Here is a 14,691-nt window from a genome sequence, read left to right as displayed (position 1 = left end):
ATTTTTACAGAAGTTTGGAAACTTAAAAGTACATTTTGGAATCAGAGTAAGCTTTGTCTTCTTGATTTTCGGGTGATAGACTTGATCTCTGGGCCAGACTCTCTCACATAAGGTAACCGAGCTTCGGGCTCCCCCTCTCTGCCGCAGCGCGCCTCGCGTGCTGCCCACTCGTGCCCCGCCGCCATGGCTGAGTGTGCTCAAGCAACCCTTCACTGCGGGGTGTGGGGAGCGCGCCTGCCCGCCCTGGCTGGGTGGGCCCGGCGTCCCCTGGCCCCAGCCTCGGTCTTGGCGTCCGTGCATGGAGTGGCTTCCCCTCTACCACCGCCGCCCTGGAGAAGGGCAGGCAGGGGAGGAGACCCGGAGGGGAGAGCAGGGCCGCTGGCGGCGCTGCCGGGACTCGGGAGCCTTAGCGACGCGCTTGCTCCACAGGGCCACCCCAGGAGGGCCTCGATTTCTAGGCCCAAGTGGAGATGGGAACGGGGCCTCGGGCTGTGAGACAGCGATTTCATCCACAAACTGACAGGCGGAACCTAAACAATTAAGCTATAATGGTCATGATTATTTTCCCGTGAGTTGGGGATTTTTTGTGTGTGTGGGGGGTTTAACAGATACTGAGGGTTTTGACAGCTTCATCTGCCAGTGTGTAGACAGCGACGCTCAGCCCGCTGGAAGTGGTGTTTCTGCTGAACTCAGCGGAACCTCTCTGGGGGGCTCTGCCACCCGAGGCTCGGGATCCCCCAGGGGCCGAGGAGGAGAGCCCTCACGATCCAGGAACTCTTCTTCCCAGGTCCCTTCTGGCGCCGCAGGATGCTGCAGGCTGACTACGTGCAGAGAGGCTCTGAGAGATCTGGAAAAGATGTGAGACGGGGCTTTTAGGGTGTCCTTTGTCCCTCGGCTCCTCTTCAGATTGAAATACGCGGACAGGGCAGAGGAGCTGCTCATGACCTCCGTGAAGGAAGAACGCAGGGCTGTTAGTGCAGCCGCTCAGAGCAAGACCAGAGCAACTGTGGAGAGAAATCCATCCGTCCTGTCTGTACAAATATGTGAGCGCAATGGTAATTACCATAGTCATTGTTTACTGTTGCTACAATATATTAATTATCTATTCAATGATAATTAAATACATAACTCTAAACATCATCCCCGAACGAATTACCTTTGATCAATTGAAACAAACCAATTAAAAAATTTCAAGATGTAACCATGTAATCAACAGCTTAATACATGTTAATTATGACCAAAATTTCAATTAATGTGTTAATATCTGACCTCAAATCTCTAGAAACAAGCAACAAAACAAGGCAGCCTCACATAGCAATTATGGCCCAATTTGACTGACAGGTATCTTCGGTAATTTGACTTGTAGCAAAAAATCAGTCCATTCTCTCCTCTATTTGAAGCTGTGGCATTGAGTGCACAGGGTTTTTCAGTACAACCCTCTTCTTTTCATCCCCTGCATCCTCTCTTTCCCACACTGTGCTGTCACTTGGGTCCCTTAGAGCATAATCTCAATTGCCCCGTGAGCCTGTTGGAAGAGAGAGTGATCTCTTTATTTTACGGATAGTTAAGGTATAGAGTGGACAGATTGATGCGACTGGGCACAACTGGTGTCGGTGACTCTAAGGAGTCCAGATCAGTGTGTGCGTGCTTGTGTGTTGGGAGGGGAGGGCATCCTCGTACTTCTACACTTACCTTTGCTCCTTTGGGAGTCAGGTGAGGCCGGAAGGTGGAGCAGTCAGGCCGACAGGTGGGGCTCAGGAGAGGCCGCACGGAGGGGGCGCAGTGGATGGGAAGGATTCTGACCGAAAGAGGCAGGGGTGGCGAACGTTCAGCCCAAGGAAGGGTTGGACTGGTTGGACTGGTCAGGCTACGAGTCTGGTACAAGTGAGGATTATTGGAGAAAAGCACTGGTGAGGTTGGAATGGGAGGAATGAACCTGTCAGCCTTATTGCTTATTCTGCCTCTTCCCTCAACAAGGCCAGGCTTCAACCCTTAAGTGAAGACGAGGCCAGGTGCAAGGTTCCCTGGCCTTTCTATCTGACAAAGTCTCTAACTCAGCTTTTCAGTATCAATGTCCCATCACTTGACCCTTATTTCTGTGGCTTATTATGGCCAATTTGTTGTGAGACTATGCTTTGTTCACAAGAAAACTGGGAGTACTTCTAAAATAGTTCATTGTTTTTAATTTGTACATATCTCTGCTCTGAAACATGGGACAATTAATTGCACTGGTAATTTTACCATGGGTAGTGTTGTGGACATATTTTTTTGCATGTATTGAAGTGGAAAATCCTCTTAATAATTTAGCAAATTGGACTTCAGCTTGAGAAGAATAGAAAGAGAATAGATCTCTGTGTATAAATATAAATGTATACATATAAATAATATGTATAAATGTATATACATACACATACATTGACACATATGTTTATGTGTATGTATAAAGAAATAAAATTGGATTGAGTCATGAAAACGTGAGTATGTCAAACATAAAATGTGTTAGAGAAGGAGTTTGTTTTTATGACTTAGAAGGGATATATAATAAAGAGGTATTTTTACGATGGAGAAATAGTATGTACCAATTTCTTTTTGCCTAATTCTTCATTTTCTTGACAGGAAGATGAGTCACTGGATTTGAATCATAAGACTGTAAAGAGTCCTGGACAAAATTACTTCAGACTGGATATTTAGAAACATCAACTAAATCAGTGATTGGATATCTTGATGGATTGGGAATCATCAAAGCAAACATTTCTTTTTAATATTTTAGAGCCTTTGCATCTCCTAAGTACAGAAGCAATTAAAAAATTAAGAAAGAAGTAATGCTGTATATTCTGAAGGAGGTAGTTAAAACGAGTGAAGCATCTTATTCAGAACATAAAAAAACAGGAGCCTAAGAAATTAGTCTTTCTCACTTACTTCTACATGCGTTTTTTCCCATTCACCTGATTGTTCACCCAACTTGTTTTTCCCGCCACACTTAGTCTTCCTCTACCCTAGGAGGACATTCACACTGCCGTATTTTTTCTGCTTCAGCCTTCCAGTATTTCCCCCCCACCCCCTTTTTAAGACTGTGGTATAAAATGAATAGTTGGTATGAAATTCAGTGATGTTTTTCCCCCTGAAGGTTAGGGTTGTTGATGTTGGTCACTTCCCAAAGCAAGGGCAGAGTAGTGCAGGTGAGGGTACTTTTTCTCCTCTTTTCTTTTTCATTATTATTATTTTTAAAGAAACTTTAGATTACATAAGTGTTACATTGAAAATATAGGTGATTCCATAGCTCAGCCCCTCCCCCTCCCACACTTTGCCACATTAACAGCTTTCATTCGTGTGGGACATTTGGTACAATTGATGAAAAATATTGAAGCATTGCTACTAACCAAGGTCTATAGTTTACATTTTGGTTTACACTGTATGATTTTATACGTTTCACAAAATATAATGGCAAAATATAAATCATTGCAATGCCATGCAGGACAATTCCAGTGTCCCCTAAATGCCCCATGTTCCCCCTGCTCTTTCCCCCTCTCTCCTCTCAGACTCTCTGGTGACCACTGTCTTTATTTCAAGTTCTTCCATTACTAGAATAATGAATCTACTTTAGTCCATAGTTGCATACCTTCCCTTATGTTTGTTCACTCTTCAGTCTTGAGGATTTTGGGAAGGTGATGCCACTCTGCTTCCAGGTGAGAAGGAGCCTAGATCCCATGGGGCAGATGGGTAGAACTGTCTTGCTTGCAGTTGTTGATACGCTCTGCTTTTTGGGATGGGCATTGTCCATCATCATCCTTTTGTTAGTATACTGTGAGCCCGATGGATTGGAGAGTAGGTGTTGGCTGAAACTAGGCTGCGATTCAAGGCTGAACTGGTGTATGAACAGCCAGAAGATTTCAGTCTCTGGGACATATATTTAATGGGTATAGTGCTGATAATGGGTTCAAATAAATGGGATAGAAGAACCATGTTTGGGAAAATTATAAATAAGTCCAACTCCGATCGTTGGGGAGATGCATTCCAAGGTAAGGCCTCTGACAGGGTGCTGAATTCCTGGGGTTGTCTGCCTTGCCTGCAGTGTCCACAGGTCTCCAGAGCCCTCAGGAGCCTCCTTGCTTGAGGCACTGTTTACTGTGGCAGTTGGTGAGATCCTCCTAAGATGTGCATAAGCGTAAGCTCTGGAATGACCTCTGACTTACTTTGAAATCTCTTAGCCATAAAAACTCCCCGGCATGGGACGACAGGATTCTTTGTTATTGTGTGGGTCTCCATCCACTGACACAACACCCCTTGACCACCTGAACACCTTCATGTCCCATAGAGGCATGCCCCAGGTATCCCCCTCCCCCTCACCCCCTACCGACACCCTGAACCAGCGATCAGGTTCGGATCTCGACCACCACGAGGCGCACTGGCTGCTCTTCCATGCTGCCTTGTCATAGTGAAGAGTGTGCTATTTTGTTTCTAAATATGCTTCTGGAAGAAACAAAACAGATTTAGAAAAATTTCTGGAAGAGAACATGAAGTTGGCTTTAGAATGTTGTATTCACAAATCAACCTAAGACACAATTTTTTTATGACCAAGGTTTTAGAATGTTTCTTGTTGATATCACTAATTAAAAATAGTCTAGAGGTTTAACATCATAGAGGAAACAATCACAATAGTGGTATATTTGACAAGATTTGACAATTTCTATGTGGATATTCAATGCCTTGTAGTCGAAGTTTAAATAAAAACCACTTTGGACTTGGGCTGAGAAATCTGTACTTTCATAAATACTAATAGAGGAGAGGAAATAAAATAGTCTAGGACCCTCAACTCATAATATGTATTTTATTTGTTGAAATTACAATTCAAGGAGGCAAAACATACTCATAAACTAAATCTATATTGGTGGGGATGCTTGTTTGAGAACAATGTAGCAGAATAGCTGTCAAAAATACTTAAAATTCTTACCAAGGTTACAGTAGATTCATATGACCACCCAATTAAAAATACTAGCTAGAAAGGTAGGACCAAAACCTGCTTCAATTAGATGAAAGCCTCAAGGCCATACCTGTGTTTTGAAGGAACAGTAAATTTCCATTTTAAATGGAACAATTTCACTTACATCTTGTGAAATAATGTTAAAGCATGGGTCAAACATTTAATTGTTTGAAGGTCATCTTAAGAAAATTGCTTATGTATTCAGAAAGATTTTAATTTTTTCCCTTGGAAATAGTCATCTATTGTTTCTGTGGAAATTGGAACCATGGTCTTTAAATGCTTTCTAACATTGATTCACAAAATATTAACATTATCCATTTAAATACCACAGGTACTCTAAAATTTAATATGAAGGCTAATTTTAATAGCTAGAGTTCATTTCTTATGTGCACATAGTTTTGGAATGTTTTGCATTCACATTTTGAGAGAACAAGCTAATTTTATGATTCACAGAATCATTTCAAAAATATTTTTTTTCTAAGCTTGCCAAAGAGCTCTGTATTTAAAGAATTATACTTGCACTAGATATAGTCTTGTGACAAAAGGACCTTAAAAGGAAACATGAACTTTTAAAAGTAGACTTGTGTTGGTAGGGCTCTTGGTGCTGGAATTCTGAAACTTTTTGTCTTTTTAGGAGAGAACAAATGAGTAAATATAGCCATGTTTTGGAAACCAGAATTTCACTCAGGAAGGAGGACAGGCATAGATATGGAGAAGGGGGATGTGAGGAGGGAGCTCCTGGCATTGGATTTGAGTTGAAAATAGCAGGATGAACTCATGGTAAAAAACAAAAACAGAAACAACACACACACAGATACACTTCCTCTTTGCATCCACCGAGAGAGCTGATCTTGGTTTCAAAATTCCTTTTTGCTGTGCCAGGAATCAAGAAAGTGCTCAATGACATCATGTTCCAGAGCTGACCTGTAGGAACTTTCTTGCCACTCTTGGGAAAATTGGAGCATTGGAAAGAATATTGGTAACCATGGATTATAGCACATAAAATTAAAAAAAAATTCACAAGTCTATAGTGGTGAGAGAAGGACAAAAGAGAGTATGAGGAGAAGCTCTACTTTATAGAATAATGTCAGATAGCAAATATAGATGGGATTATAGATTTAAAAAATCATTAGTTTGTATCTCCAAAATAATAATGGACACTAAACTATTGGGTGAAACATTGTTGATGTTAGAGAGCAGAATTTCTTATGTTCTCTAGCTATCACCCCACATTACTGAAGGGAAAGATGTGTCTTTGCCATGGGAGATGGGTAGTCACCATCTTCACCAGACAGTGACACTTGGCATCGTTTACAGCGGGGAGCCATGTTGGGACACAGGGAGGGGTCCATGTCCCCACAGGGCTGCTGGCCTGGGCTCTGCAGAGGAGCTGATGTCACCAAGATCCAAGGGAAGCGCGCGGGCTGTGTCGTGGGGAGACCACGGAGGAGCAGTCCCTAGCTGCCGTGAGTCCAACTCAGGGGATTCTGTATGCAAACAACAATGAAGGGCATCTGAAAGACAACTGGGGGTCTTTGAGTCTGAACTGTATGTTGGGTGATGATATTGAATTGATGTTCTTTTTTAACAGGGAGCGTTGGATAGGGAAGAGCCTTCTTATTGAGAAGAAGGAAGAAAAAAGATTTAGGGTGAAGTTTTATGATGGCATAAGCTACTTTTGGATAGTTTGGTGAAAGGAAAGCACAGGTGTGTGAGAGAGATGGAACGGGTTGGTAAGATGTTACTAGTTGGTGAATCAAGGTGAGGACCATATGAGTGTTCATTGTGTTACTATTTCAGCATTTCTATAGGTTTGAAATTTTTCAGAATAAGTTTTTTTAAAAATTAGAAGGTATACCTAATTCATCTCTGTTTTCATATAGAACCATTAATATCTGGTGCTACGGTAGAAAATGTGGAATGGAAAAAGCGGACGTTGGTATATTTCTATGGTGGTGATGGAGCACAAGGCTCTGGCAATGCAGTTATCCCTTCTTCTGGTTCTGGATCAGTAAGTTCAGTTCTTTACAGATTAGAAGATTCTTCACATGTTATATCAAAGGGAATTTTACATTTTCCATAATGAGCTGTGGTAAAGTAACAAGGGAATTAACAATAATGATAGCTACTATTTCTTGAGTGTCCATTCTTCATTATCTTCATATTACCATGAGAAAACAGACTCAAAATCTGATTCTGACTCTAGCTTTTACATATTCATCTGATAACGTCATGTCCATACCAGAAAATAAGCTATTTTAAAATAGTTTCCAAAATGATTGTATTTTTGTGGGAATACATGGCAGTAAAATCAAGTTATTACTACTCTGCATGTGTAATATTTAAGTGTGAAAAGCAGGTGATGGAATAGAATTGTCCAGGGACGAGGAAGTCCTGTGCTGTGCTGTCCAGCTGCTGTCTAATCGTATGACCCGGGTCTGTAGTCTCTAGAATGCAATTGTTGGTTGGTATGCTTGATAGCTCGGTTAATTTGAAGAGTTAAACACTTACAAATAATTAGGAGAAAAGATCACTGTGGTAAAAGCAAAGTCTGGGAGTGGGGGCGAGTGAGGAAGGTTTGGGATTCTGGTGGTAAGAGCTGCGGGTGGAGAGGAGGTAGGGTGAGGTGGTCGGGAGTTTATAAGCCAGGTATGGAGTTCTGACTTGAACATGAGGGCAATGGAAAGGACCTGTAGTTCGTTTCACTCTAAAAAGTTCAATAGTAATTCTTTAATAACATCATATATTAGAGGCAAAGTCAAATATCCTGGATTTATACTTGGATCAAATTACAATCTATAAGCTGTCCATACATTGCTATTGGTTGATAGGTCTCTTGAGTCTCGCACTTCTTTTTTTTTAATTAAAAAAGGTTTTTTTTTTTTTAATAACGGTTTTGTTGAGGTTCACTTCACATACCATACATTCATCTATTGAAAGTGTATAATTCAGTGGTTTCTGGTATATTCAAGCAGTTGTGCAACCATCACCACAATCAATTTTAGAACATTTTCATCTCCCTAAAAGGAAATCTTGTGTCTATAAGCAGTCACTCCTCTTTTTCCCCCAGCCCTCCCCCAACCCAGAGCAAACATTAATCAATTTTCTGTTTCTATAGATTTGTTCATTATGGACATTCCATGTGAAGGGAACCAGAATATATGGTCTTTGTTTCTGACTTCTTTCACTTGGCATGCTTTCAGGGTTCGCCCATCTTATAGCATGTGTCAACAGCTCATTCCTTTCCATTGCTGAGTAACATTCCCTTGTGTGGATACACCACTTCTGATTTATCCATTCATCAGTTGAGGGACATTGGGCTCTTTCTACTCTGTGGCTGTTTTGAATAATGCTTCTGTGACCATTTATGTACAAGTTTTTACGTGGACATATGTTTTACTTTTTCTTGGGTGTATACCTAGTAGTGGAACTAGTGGGTCATGTGGTAGTTTTCTGTTTATCATTTTGAGGAACGGCCAACCTGTTTTCCACAGTATCTACACCATTTTACAATGCAGCCAGCAGTGTGTGAGTGTCCCAACTTCTCCACATCCTCACCAACACTTGTGATTATCTGTCTTTATTATTATAGCCATCCTAGTGATTGTGAAGTGGTATCTCGTTATGGTGATGATTTGCGTTTCCCTGATGGCTCTTGTAGAGTTTTAAGCATTGGAGTGCCATGATCCAATTTGGATTTTAGAAAGATCGCTCTTACTGCATTATTGAAGATGGATTAAAGGGGTTCAGGCAGGGAGACCAGTCAGCGTGTCATTGTAGTATCCAGGTGAAGGATGACAGCAGATAACCAAGCTAATGGGATGAGGGTTGTCAGAATTGGATGGATTGCGGTGGTCTCTAGAAGTACACTTCACAGGAGTGTGTGACTCATTGGATTTTGGGACTGGGGAGTGCTTGTAAGTTGAGCTGGAGGTGCCTAGAGAGGAAAGCGGGAGAGATTGCTGGGTGGAAGTTACAGTGATGGGAATTCCGAGCATATCAGAAGTAATTCAAGACATGGGAGAAGGTGAGATTGTGAGAGTGAGAAGAGACCAGGATCTTGGACAGAGTGCGGTGAAAGGCCCGTCAGAAAAAGCAGAGCTCACAAGGGAGACTGAGAAGGAGCGGTCAGAGGTGAAGAAGGAAACGCAGAGGATGTGTCATTCCAGAAGGTACAGAAGTGAGGGGAAAGGACACTTCAGGAAGGTGGGTGTGGTCTGGCTTTTTAAACAGTTGACTAAAGGAAAATTGATATGGAGAAAGTGACCACGGCAGTTGCTGAGGGCAGGGAGAGGGAAGAAGAGGTGTGATGTGGGGGCATTTTTGGGACTTGGAGTTGTCCTAAATGATATTGCAGGGACAGATGCTGGACATTATATATCCTGCCATAACCCACTGAATGTGCTGGGGGAGAGTGTAAACTACAATGTAAACTATAATCCATGTGGTGCAGCAGTGCTCCAAAATGTATTCACCAAATGTAGTGAATGTGCCACAATGAGGAAAGAGGTTGATGTGGGAGGAGTGGATTGGGGGGCGTGTGGTATATGGGGACCTCTTATATTTTTTAATGTAATATTTTTTGTGATCTATATATCTTAAAAAAAATACAATAAAAAATGATGGGGACGGGGGTGGGAAGTGGGATATATGGGAACCTCTAATGTTTTTTAATGTAACGTTTTGTATGATCTATTAATTTTAAAAAAGATAATTAAAAACTAAACTAAAATAAAAAAATCCTTCACTGGATTTAGTCCCAAGGAAGGTCCTTGATGTGATTTGAGTGACTGAGTTGTCCATGGAGAGGTGGATAGTGGCCTGGGAGAGAGTCCAGGGTCACGCTGTGAGCAGAGACAGACCGTCTTGAAAACTTTGACTTTGAACATGGCACGACAGAGCAAGAGCTGGAAGGAGATGTGTGTTTGTTTCTTTTTAAATTGGGGGTTGACGCTCCGTTTATATGCTTATTTTAGGAAAAATCTAGTAGAGAGGGAGCTGCTGACGATAGAGAGAGAAATACCATCCACTGAGGTAGGTAAGGGAGAGGGGGTGTGCACCTGTGCACTCTGGCAGGAGGAAGGCGCCTGGCGCTGCCCCGGGTTAAGCAGTAGCCACAGGGCTTGCTGTGCGGCGCGCAGGGGACCTGGTGACGTCAGGCATTACCGAAATGCTTCCAGGGCTGGCTTCAAAAGGATGTCGACCACCACCGTCCTGATCACTGAGATGGCCTGAGTTAGACTGGTCAAGCACGTGAATCTCTTTTGAACTATTCCGTAATGTTCTGGCAACTCTGTTTAAGTAAGTGCTTTCCTAAAAACCGGGGTGGAATGGAGGCTCTTGTTTGGATGTTGAACTGAAATCTAAAATATGAACTCCAATGAGTCTGCCTTTTTTCTACCCTAAAACACTGGTGCTCCCTGGAAATTTTCAAATGAATTTAATAAAAGTTGTGGTCCGTCGGCGATATGAGCAAGGGTGTGCAAGGGAAACTAGAGGTGTAAGACCTTCTCCTTACCCTCAGGGGTCCCCCGCATTCTCCTGGTGGGGGGAGAGGCGGGCGGAAAGGGGACTGAGAGAGAAGCGACTGTGTGCAGGGTGACACGGCAGTGGTGCAGGAAATGCTGCGCGCCTGCGGGCTCCAGTGCTGCTGCGGGCACTGGGGAGACAGCACCAAAGAAAGGGTGAAAGAGAATTCTGCCACTGTGGACTGTAAATCCTCTTGGAGGGAGGGTGTCAGGCTATAAACGTAAATGCGTAAATGACCTATTATGCTGGAAGGTTATAAACAAGGAAAGCCTTAACCCCAGGGTGAGAAGGTGCTGCGCTGGGAGGGTGGTCTAGGGTGCAGGGGACGAGGGCGGACGCAAGGGACGAGGGCGGGTGCAGGGGCCAGGGTGGGCGCAGGGGCCGAGGGCGGGCGCAGGGGCCAGGGCGGGCGCAGGGGCCAGGGCGGGCGCAGGGCCCGAGGGCGGGCGCAGGGGCCGAGGGCGGGCGCAGGGGCCGAGGGCGGGCGCAGGGGCCGAGGGCGGGCGCAGGGGCCAGGGCGGGCGCAGGGGCCAGGGCGGGCGCAGGGCCCGAGGGCGGGCGCTGGGCCCGAGGGCGGGCGCAGGGGCCGAGGGCGGGCGCAGGGGCCAGGGCGGGCGCAGGGCCCGAGGGCGGGCGCTGGGCCCGAGGGCGGGCGCAGGGGACGAGGGCGGGCGCAGGGCCCGAGGGCGGGCGCAGGGGCCAGGGCGGGCGCAGGGGCCGAGGGCGGGCGCAGCGAGAAGGAGCCGCATTTGAGCAGAGACCTGAGGGTGTGGGGGGAGCGCTCCTGGCCAAGGAATGCCAGCGCCCAGGCCTGGGTGGGGCGCCGTCCAGCCGCGGACGGCGGCGCGCTGGGCAGGGAGGGACGGCGGGTGGAGGAGGGGAGTCCAGAGCTCGAGGGGCTGGGGATGCCACTGTGAGGTCCCCCGTGTTCCTCGGGGGACAGGCGCTCGCTGGGTTGACTGGAGCTGTGTGCTGGGACGGTGGCTGGGCCCGCGCTGCTCCTGGAGGCGGTGGCCACGGCAGAGGCACCGCAGGAACCCGGGAGAGACGTGGTGGCCGGGCGCGAGTCCTGATGGGGTTCCCTGACAGGTGGGCTGTGGGTGCGGGGCCCAAGAGGGCCGTCGAGGGTGCACGGGGAGCGCGAGGGCTGGAGGCGGCATGGAGGCGGCGTGGAGGCAGACGCCGGTCTCGGGCGCTCGGCTGGCCGTGTCCGCTAGACACAGGTGGCGTGGAGCGGGCAGGGCCACGTGGCTTGAGTGGAGCCGCAGCTCGGCGCCTTCCCTGCTGGGTGGCGGGGAATGTGTCCCCGCGGGGAAGGCCCGCTGCCCGCCACGCCTCTCTCTGGCGTTGCGTGGGGCAGTTTCGGTGGCCCGGGGCCAGCGGGCGAGGTGACCGTCCAGGTCCTGAGCCAGGACTGGGAAGGGCTCAGCACCCCTCGCCTGGGGGCTGACTCCTCGTAGTACCTGTTCCATGGTGTTTTCTTTCGTTTTTTTCAGAGACTCATAATGTCTTATCCTTCACGCAGTATAGACAGCGCAAGAGCCGCATTCCCTTCAGCTGACTGAAACTCACCTCAGGGTGCTCTCTGTCACAGCCCTTCCCAAAGCTTTCCAGTAAAGCAGATTTTCTCGGGGCGGTCGGGCAGGGCGGGCGTTTGCCCTTATGAGGCAGGCTTTGATTGACGTTACTTCTTAAAATCTTAACTTCCAGCAAAAGTCTTGTTAACGTGAAGTCTGGATTTGAATGATGGTAGAACCATATTTCATGAAGAGGTAGTTGATAGAAAACAGCCCTTAAATACTTAACCAATTTAGTGATTTTTGCAGGGATTTTTTTCCCCTTGGGAGATACATTCCTAGTTTTAGAAAATTAATTCTAATGGATAATTCACTGTTAAATTGGGAAGAAATGTTTGTAAAGTTTCACTCAGTTTTCCTCAGGAAGAAACCTTCATAACCTGAAATCTCTTTAAACCCTTTAGAAACAAAAGCCAGTGCAATACTTAGCAGAGTGCTGAAATCAGCGCCCTTGTTTTTATTCTTTGCACTTTATCAGTTGGAAATGTGAAGCGGAGTCCATTTAAAATTCTCTTTGGGCAACTTAATTCGCTTCATTAGGATGGAAGTAGGATAAGAGTAATATCAAGCCATCTCAACAAACGATTAGAAATATAGTTGGGATGAATCAGTTCATCCTAAAAACTATTTTATTTTCCATTTCATGGATTAAGTAGGAGGATTCTGTTTAAATAAAAGTGTAGAAACCTCTTCTGTAGGGTTAGTTTGGAGAATGGGCAAATAGATTTTATTTTTTTAAAATGTGAATCAAAAAGTCACTTGAATTCCAAATAAATGAATTTATAAATTCACTTATATTCTAGAATAAATAGAAGTAATCACTGCTGCATTAGTGAAGCATTAATTAACATTGCTAATTCTTTGTGTGTAATTATGTCAAATAATAACACTAATAAAATGTAAATATCAAATGAACAAGGGCAGCGCCCCTCTCTTTAAAGCCGCCATCTTGCAGGATCGGGCGATGACCACGCAGTACCATCGCGCTTCCCGACTCCCTTCCTCAGCAGCGGCTGCGTGAATTCTAGTGCGAGCAGGAGCTGTGTGTGCAAATATCCTCGGCTGCCTAGTTCAGTGAGGCGCTGCCCGGCAAGCCAGTAATTCCACTCCCCAGAGCATTGCTAAGAATATTTATACGGTTAAATGCCAGCTGTTCCCCACGTCATTCCTGGCGGCCTTTCCCCCGGCTGCTTCTGCTGTTCCCTTGGGCAGGGATGGCCCGTAAAGGTGCCGTAGCGCTGACGGATCATCTTCATTAGGTGGCACTGAGCCTCATTCCCCACGTACAAAAGTGGGGCCCGTCGCAGAGGCGCGGAGCAGGGCAGGCTTCACGCAGCTTTAAGCTGGTCTGTTCCAAGACGCGGAGAAAATAAAGTTGTTTTATTTTTAAGAAAGCAATTTTGGGAAACACTTTGGTCTCCGAGGAGAGTACCCTTTACATGAAATGAACAAACCGATGATGCTGAAAATTTGTTTTGATGAGGAGAAGGGGGCGAAGAACACTGTGCCCTGAAGAGAACGCTGGAGGCCTGGGTTCCGATCCCGGGGCGCTGCTGTGGCCCTGGTGTCCGAGCTGGGAAGCAAGGGCTTTGGGTTGGTGGCTTCTGTGACCCCTGCGGCAGGGACTCCATTTGCATCCTGCCCCTGCCCTTGAGGGCCGGGGTCCTTGGCCTGTCAGCCCCTCTGCCCAGGCTCAGGCTCTCCACCTTTAAAATGGGAAAACACCCGTTTTCACACGCTTGTTATGGGGTGGTCACGAGGACTGAAAAAGAACATGAACTTGGGAGCAGTGGCACAAAGCCTGGCTCACGCGGTGCTCGAAGGACTTTGGTTCCTTAGATTCTTTTTTGTTGGTCTGGCTTTAAAAATTTTTTATTATTTTTAAAGAAGCTTTAGAATACAGGGGATTCATCTCCTCACCCCCTCCCTGCCCCACGCTTCCCCCATTAGCAACACCTTTTGTTCCTGTGCTGCCGAGCATGGCCTTATTCACACTATGGCTGCACTTGGCACCGCACACTTTGATAGGTTTTGACAAAACGTGTGATGGTCTGTATCTGTCACTGCAGGGTCATGCAGGACATTCCAGTGTCCCCCAAATGCCCTGTGTGGCCCCTGGAGGCTCCCCAGAGGCTCACAGGGTTTTAGAACTTCTGGGGGATAGACAGGGAAGTGGCTGCCTGGGCTGCGGCCTGGGGTGGTCCCCTGGCCCGATCTGAAGTCAGGCTCTGGGAAGGTGCCACCCGGCTGAGCTCCGCAGTCTCCCTGCGTCTCGGGGGTCCTGCCCCCATGGGCAGCTGGCAGTGCTGCTGCCTCATCCGCAGGGCTGGGCTTCCGTGGAGGCCCCGGTTCTGGCGGCTGGGAGGATGGGGGCCTGGGGGGCATGGCGGGGCCTGGGGGAGCCTGAGGAGGCCTGGAGGGGCCTGGGGGGGCCTGGGGGAGCCTGAGGAGGCCTGGAGGGGCCTGGGGGGACCTGGGGGGGCCTGGGGGAGCCTGAGGAGGCCTGGAGGGGACCTGGGGGGCCTGGGGGAGCCTGAGGAGGCCTGGAGGGGCCTGGGGGGACCTGGGGGGGCCTGGGGGGCCTGAGGGGCCTGGGAGGGCCTG

The 14,691-nt window shown here is 46.9% G+C and overlaps 1 protein-coding gene across 6 annotated transcripts in view; it reads left to right on the top strand.

The window, feature by feature from the left end:
* Positions 1–14,691, top strand: part of MSRA (methionine sulfoxide reductase A) — a 421,979-nt gene that overhangs the window by 108,096 nt on the left and 299,192 nt on the right. Inside the window, exon 1 of one of the 6 annotated variants that reach the window (XM_071211862.1) lies at positions 11,236–11,277. The exons of the other annotated variants lie outside the window; for them this stretch is intronic. The gene's annotated coding sequence lies outside the window, so the exon portion shown is untranslated. Of the gene's footprint in view, positions 1–11,235; positions 11,278–14,691 lie in introns of those variants that run through there. 6 annotated transcript variants of the gene reach the window in all.

Source organism: Dasypus novemcinctus, chromosome 25 (assembly GCF_030445035.2).
Source record: "Dasypus novemcinctus isolate mDasNov1 chromosome 25, mDasNov1.1.hap2, whole genome shotgun sequence".
In the NCBI taxonomy this organism is placed as follows: Eukaryota; Metazoa; Chordata; class Mammalia; order Cingulata; family Dasypodidae; genus Dasypus; species Dasypus novemcinctus.
This window is presented reverse-complemented; position numbering and strand designations above follow the sequence as displayed.